We start from the raw sequence: 7,438 nt of genomic DNA on the forward strand, positions 1-7,438 counted from the left end.
GAATGACCAAGGGCACCCGAAATTGTGGAAGAGGGAAAATTTCAATTTGGAAGCTAGAGCTTTTTTGGTGCTACTGTTAACCAATATCAGACCAAGAAGCCACACCACCACAATTCCTATGGATGTCGGGTGTCTCTTGTACTGCATCATGATCGGGAAGACGGTGGATGTTGCAGCCCTCATTTCATGCGAGATGAGAAAGATTGTGTTAAGTGGAACAAATTTCGGGGGCAAAGCTGGTGTGCTAGCTTATCCAGGACTCATCATGGGATTGTGCCGTAGGGCCAATGTTCACATTCCTGAGGAAGTGCACTACTCGATCACCAGTGTGATCAGTGACGCTTATTTGAACAGGTTTCTGCAGAACCCGAATGAGAAGACTGATGCATCTGGTACTTCTTCCTCTCGGTCCCGAGCCAGGTCCCGTTCTCAACCTCAACCTCAGAGTACCCCAGGTTTTGATCAGATGGCTTTTGCCAACTACTGCTGTGAGAACTTTGAGGCCTCCAGGAGGTCTCAATCATTTCTTTTTGATGCCATGCAGCAGCAGTTCCAGAATACGTTTCTGGCACCAGAGGCCCGTACTTTTCCATCGCAAGCTGACTATGCAGCTTATGCTAATTGGCCTGTGGGCAGGCCAAATTTTATGGGGGGTGCAGGAGGTAGTGCTGACCCAAATGAGGAGATGGAAGATGTTCTCGGAGGTGTAGGTGGTGATGAAGAGGAAGAGAATTGAATTTGTGGAGTTTTGAAGAGAATTGTTTGTTTGAATTTCGTTTGACTAATTCTGTTTTTGTTTTGGGAATTTTGTAATGTACTTTTTGGTGGCTCTAGTTCACCGTGACTTTATCTTAGCACTTTAATTTTTCTTTAGTCTTTTTATAATTGCATGAGTACTTTGTGAAATTTAAGTGTGTTTTTAATCAAATTGGTTTACCAACAGTTCTAGTTAATTGTTCTTACGCTTAAGTCAAGCCTAAAGCAACCAAGAGTTGTTCGCAAAGAAAGAAGCATAGGATACTTCGAGTGGTGATGATGAGAATTAGTGTCGGCAATTTCAAGGTACACTTTATCGCTTTCTAGACTTAACATGAGTAGGTTGATGTTGTGTGCAAATTCCATTTCATAAATTCATTGAAGTATATGTCAGTTTTGAATCAAAATAGGACTTAACCATTTGTGAGGAAACTTTCCATTGTGCACTAAAAAAGCGGGAAACCGAGCATTATTTTGACTCATTCTTATCATGCTAAATCATGCATCAATCTAATGTTGTGTGAAATTTTTGAAAATGATAGAGGCAATTTTTGTGAGAAAAACCACTTGACCAAAAAGCTTAAATCAACGAACCTTGTGAGGAGTAATCCTTAGTTAACCCCCTTTGAGCTTGTTAGGATTCATTTGATTGATCATTGTAAAATCAATTGAAAATTGTGGAATAAATGAATCCTAATTTCTTTCGCATCAGTTGAAACCTCAAACCGAGTTGTTTGCAAAAAAAAAATTTTGCCTTTTGCTTATTCTTAAGTAGGGAGCATTATTGAATAAATCGGTTGTGGAATCTAAAGTTGGGGAGAGTAAAGTGAAGAGTTGATAGGGAACTTGGAATAGTGAGTTTCTTTGGAAGGGTAAGAATATGAAAAGAAACAAGAAAAAGAAATCACCCTTGAAACCATAGAGCATATAAAAAAAAAAAAAAAAAAAAAAAAAATATAAAATAAAATATGCTAATGGTTGTGTGGATTTGAAAAGAAAAGATAGGAACCAAGGAAAAGGAAATTGGTAGAGTTGAATCTTTGGGAATGCTCCCTTAGGATAGGCAACCTTTTTGAATTCTCTTAATCATATCCTTTCTTGCAACCTAAGCCAAATTACAACCTTTGAAAGACCTCTTGATTCTCATTTTTCACATGATTTGGTACTTGTTGTGATAGCCGCATGATTCGATTTGTTGTTGATTTAACTGCTTGGATGAGTGAAAGTAACCCTTCATGTTATTCATCAACATTGATGTGTGCGTAAGTTTGATTCAATTTTGACATGTATAGCTTTGAGATACTTGGAATGATTTTTGCACTTTACCATTTCCCTTATTCATGTTTGTCTAGAATTGAGAGAGGTGAATTGAGAAGAGGCCAAACACTTTTGAACCATTTGAATGTCCTTGATAAATGCTTGTTTAAATCTTTTGTGTCATGATCTTGGTTGTGAGGGTGGAAACTTTTGTTTAGGGACAAACAAAATGCTAAGTTGGGGAGAGTTGTTAGGGACCAATTTGTACTACTTTTTATACCTTTTTATTGGTCCCTTTTACCAAGTTTTGATGTAATTACACACTTTTATCTTCATTTATTTGTATAAATGCAATTAGGTTTAATTTATTTTGTTTTGAATAGTTATTTCACATTTTTGTTAGTTGTGTAGAATTTTGGATAAGCAAGACTTTGGTTTCAACATGGCATTTTGGAGGAAGCTTGCCAAACAAGGAAGCTGGGAAAGCAACAGTTCGCGCCGCGAACTCCCTTCGCGCCGCGAAGGCTGCGAATCCAGCAAGCTGACCAAGGGTCAAATGTGCTGCTGTGCAGAAAAAGTAATTGCCATTTTGATGTCTGCCTGGAAAGTGCTTTTCTGCTGCTGATGACAATGTCCAAATAGGGAAATGTCAACCTTTTTGGTAGAGACAAAATAGTTTAACCTAGGGGATTGATGATTATTCCATTCATTCACACATTGGGCTGTAGAACTTTTGTAATAGAGAAAACCAGAGTTTTTCTTCTAAATCCTTCTGTTTGATAACAATGGTGATGAGGAGCTAAACTCCCTTTTTGTCAAGATTGGAGGTAGTAGCTATTCTCATCTATCTTTGTATTCACTTTGATTTATATATGAGATAGAGATTGTTGATGTATTGATTACTGTTTTTGTTTTAAGTTGAAAACCAGATTTGAGTAGTTGTCGAGAGAGATTACTCGAGTTTAGACATAAAACAGATTTTCGAGTAGTGAATAAGTCGTAGAGATAGATTTATTCATTACTATTCTTTGATATTGATCATTCAAGGTTACTATATTGATAGTTAGGTGGAGAGATCGTCTAAGGATCAATATAGTAACTATCACGATATCATTTAGACATAAATGACTTTGAGAGGATATTTGAACATCATCAATAATCTTGAATCTAATTATTTATCATAGGGAATCATAGGTATTTGAAATAGTGAACTCCAATCTTGCCAAGCTTTTATATTTGTCTAAAATCACTTAATAGTTTATGTTAACATTTATTAACAAGATATTTCTCCAAACAAAACAACCCTGTTACGTTCTAAACTTATAACATTTGAATTATCGAACGGCGGTAATATTACCCAATCTCTGTGGATACGATACAAAAATATTTGCCAAAGATATACTCTTTCAACAAAATACCGTCGGGGCCTCTTTTGAAAAGTAAAGGGTCATCCCAGTAGTAGTGTTTTATGTCATAGAAGAATCGTTTCTTTTGCTGGTAGGGTAAAGTAGGTGGAACTATTCCGGCAACTAAATAATTTACGAGATCAGCGTACCATGGTGTAACAGATATAGCTAAGGTGGTTTCTACCTGTTTATCAACTTTATTTTCCTCCAAAGTAGCTATAAGTTTATCGTACGAGAAATCATCGTTGATCGATGTTCTTTCCGGTTCCAGGTTTTCGAGTCTAGAGAGGTGATCTGCTACTACGTTTTCAGTTCCTTTCTTGTCTTTGATTTCCAAATCGAACTCTTGTAGCAGCAGGATCCACCTTAGGAGTCTAGGTTTAGCATCCTTTTTTGTTAAGAGGTACTTGATAGCAGCGTGGTCAGTGTAAATGATTATTTTGGCTCCGACCAAGTAAGAACGAAATTTATCTAGCGCAAATACTACTGCTAAAAGTTCTTTCTCGGTTGTGGCGTAATTCATTTGTGCTTCATCTAGAGTTCTACTTGCGTAGTATATGACGTGAAGCTTTTTATCCTTTCGTTGTCCTAAAACAGCACCCACAGCGTAATCACTGGCATCACACATTATTTGGAATGGTTCATTCCAATCTGGTGTCTGCATTATGGGCGCGGAGATCAATGCTTGTTTAAGTGTTTGAAATGCTTCTAAACATTTATTGTCGAATATGAATTCAGCATCTTTCATCAATAGTCCGGTCAAAGGTTTAGTTATTTTAGAGAAGTCTTTAATGAATCGTCGATAAAAACCGGCATGTCCTAAGAAGCTTCGTACTTCTCTCACAGTTTTCGGAGGTTGAAGGTTTTCGATTACCTCTATTTTAGCCTTGTCTACTTCAATTCCTCTATTTGAGCTGATGTGTCCTAAAACAATTCCTTCTTGTACCATGAAGTGACATTTTTCCCAATTAAGTACTAGGTTTACTTTTACACATCGTTCCAGAACTCTTTCTAGGTTTTCAAGACATTCTTCAAAGCTTTGTCCGCATACGGAGAAATCGTCCATAAATACCTCCATGATGTTTTCGAGAAAATCGGCGAATATCGCCATCATGCACCTTTGGAAGGTTGCAGGAGCATTGCACATTCGTCGGTAAGCGAAGGTACCAAAAGGACACGTGAATGTTGTCTTTTCTTGGTCATCAGGATGAATTGGTATTTGAAAGAAGCCTGAATAACCGTCTAGATAGCAGAAGTGAGAATGTTTTGCTAATCGTTCTAACATCTGGTCAATGAATGGTAAAGGGAAATGATCTTTTCGGGTTGCTTTGTTTAGTTTCCTATAGTCAATGCACATTCTCCATCCCGATTCGATTCGTTTAGTTATAGTTTCTCCTTTTTCATTTTCAATAACTGTTATACCTCCTTTCTTCGGTACTACGTGTGCAGGACTAACCCATTTGCTATCAGATATAGGATATATGATACCTGCCTCTAATAACTTGGTTATTTCCTTCTTCACTACCTCACTCAGGATCGGGTTTAGTCTCCTCTGGTGTTCCCTAGAAGTTTTACAGTCTTCTTCTAGCATGATACGGTGCATACAAATAGAAGGACTTATTCCTTTAAGGTCGGTGATGTTGTATCCTAGTGCGGTTGGATATTTTCTTAAGATATGCAAAAGTTTTTCTGTTTCGAGTTTTCCTAGGTCTGCATTAACTATCACTGGCCGTTCAAGTTCTAAGTCTAGGAATTCATATCTCAGATTTTTGGGAAGTGTTTTCAGGTCTAAGGTTGGTTTCTTAAGGCATTGCGTAGGATCCGGTGTTATTGCCAAACATTGGTTAAGTTTGTCTTCTACAAGATAGTCAGATGATTTGTGATTTTCTAACTCTGTTTCTTTTATGCATTCATCGATGATATCCATGAAGTAACATGTGTCTTCTATTGCAGGTGCTTTCAAAAATTGGGAAATAATGAACTCAATTTTCTCTTCTCCCACTTCGAAAGTGAGTCGTCCTCGTTTTACGTCTATGATCGCACCGGCAGTTGCTAAGAACGGTCTTCCCAGTATAATGGGTGTAACTTCATCTTCTCTAATGTCCATAATTATAAAATCGGTTGGAATGTAGAATTGACGTATGCGCACGGGAACGTTTTCAAGAATTCCTATAGGATATTTAACAGAACGATCCGCTAGTTGCACAGACATTTTAGTTGGTCTTAATTCTCCCATTTCAAGTTTCTTGCATATGGATAAAGGCATAACACTAATATCGGCTCCTAAATCGCATAAGGCCTTGTCTATGACAAATTTTCCTATGTGACAGGGTATAGAGAAACTACCTGGATCTTTAAGTTTAGGAGGCATATTTTGGATTATAGCGCTACATTCAGCAGTGAGTGTAACAGTTTCGCTATCTTCAAGTTTCCTTTTATTAGAAAGAATTTCTTTTAAGAACTTAGCATATGAGGGCATATGCGTAATAGCTTCTGTAAAAGGAATTGTGACGTTTAATTGTTTCAGTAGGTCAACAAAATTTTTAAATTGGCCCGCATCTTTGGTTTTAATAAGCCTTTGAGGGTAAGGAATAGGTGGTTTATAAGGTGGTGGAGGTATATAAGGTTCTTTCTTTTCTACGGTTTCCTTATTACTCTCTTCCTTTTCCTTAGGTTTATTTTCTTCCTCAGTCGTCTTTTTAGAGTTTTGGTTCTCAGTTCTTGGATCAGACGGTCCTTCCACTTCCGTTCCACTTCTTAGTATGATTGCATGAGCGTGGCTTCTCGGGTTAGGTTGGGGCTGTCCAGGAAATGAGCCAGTTGGGGCAGCAGTAGGCGCTTGTTGTTGAGCTACTTGTGATATTTGTGTTTCCAGCATTTTGTTATGAGTAGCCAGGGCATCTACTTTACTTGCTAGTTGTTTAATTTGTTCGCCAGTGTGTACATTCTGGTTTAAGAAATCTTTATTGGTTTGCTGTTGAGAAGCTATGAAGTTCTCCATCATGATTTCCAAGTTGGATTTCCTAGGAACGTTATTGTTAGGTGTAGATGGGATCGACTTTTGATATCCCGGAGGTATAGCTGGGGCTTGATTTGGAGCTTGTCCAGGCGCGTATAAGGCATTATTACTCTTATATGAAAAATTAGGATGATTCTTCCAGTTGGAGTTATAGGTATGCGAGTAGGGATTTCCTTGAGCATAGTTTACTTGCTCTGCTTGGATTCCTGTTAGGAGCTGACAATCTGCAGGAGTGTGACCTTGGATTCCACAGACCTCGCAATTCTGAGTTATGGCAACCACGGTGGCTGGAGGTGATACATTTAAACTTTCAATTTTCTGGACCAGAGCATCCACTTTTGCATTAACATGATCAAGGTTACTTATCTCGTACATGCCACTTTTCGCTTGAGGTTTTTCTACCATTGTTCTTTCGCTTCCCCACTGGTAGTGGTTTTGGGCCATGCTCTCGATAAGTTGATAAGCATCAGCATAAGGTTTGTTCATAAGTGCACCACCTGCGGCGGCGTCTATTGTTAACCTCGTGTTGTACAAGAGACCATTATAGAAGGTATGAATCACTAACCAGTCCTCTAAACCATGGTGTGGACAAAGTCTCATCATGTCTTTGTATCTTTCCCATGCTTCGAAAAGAGACTCGTTATCTTTCTGTTTAAATCCATTTATATGGGCTCTTAACATAGCTGTTTTGCTCGGCGGAAAATATCGGGCAAGGAAGACTTTCTTCAACTCGTTCCACGTGGTGACTGAGTTGGAAGGAAGAGACTGAAGCCATCTTCTAGCGCTATCTCTTAACGAGAAAGGAAAGAGACGAAGTCGAATTGCCTCTGAAGTGACACCATTAGCTTTAACAGTATCAGCGTATTGGACAAATACGGATAAATGAAGGTTTGGATCCTCGGTAGGATTTCCAGAGAATTGGTTCTGTTGCACTGCTTGCAACAGTGAAGGTTTAAGTTCGAAGTTGTTTGCTTCGATTGCGGGTGGAGCAATACTCGAA

General features: G+C 38.4%; 1 non-coding gene across 1 annotated transcript; it reads left to right on the forward strand.

The window, feature by feature from the left end:
* Positions 1 to 7,012: 7,012 nt before the first annotated feature.
* Positions 7,013 to 7,119, forward strand: LOC127108901 (small nucleolar RNA R71). The gene has a single exon (XR_007796399.1). It is a non-coding gene; the product is annotated as a small nucleolar RNA R71 (small nucleolar RNA).
* Positions 7,120 to 7,438: the final 319 nt, after the last annotated feature.

This window comes from Lathyrus oleraceus, chromosome 7 (genome assembly GCF_024323335.1).
Source record: "Lathyrus oleraceus cultivar Zhongwan6 chromosome 7, CAAS_Psat_ZW6_1.0, whole genome shotgun sequence".
Classification (NCBI taxonomy): domain Eukaryota; kingdom Viridiplantae; phylum Streptophyta; class Magnoliopsida; order Fabales; family Fabaceae; genus Lathyrus; species Lathyrus oleraceus.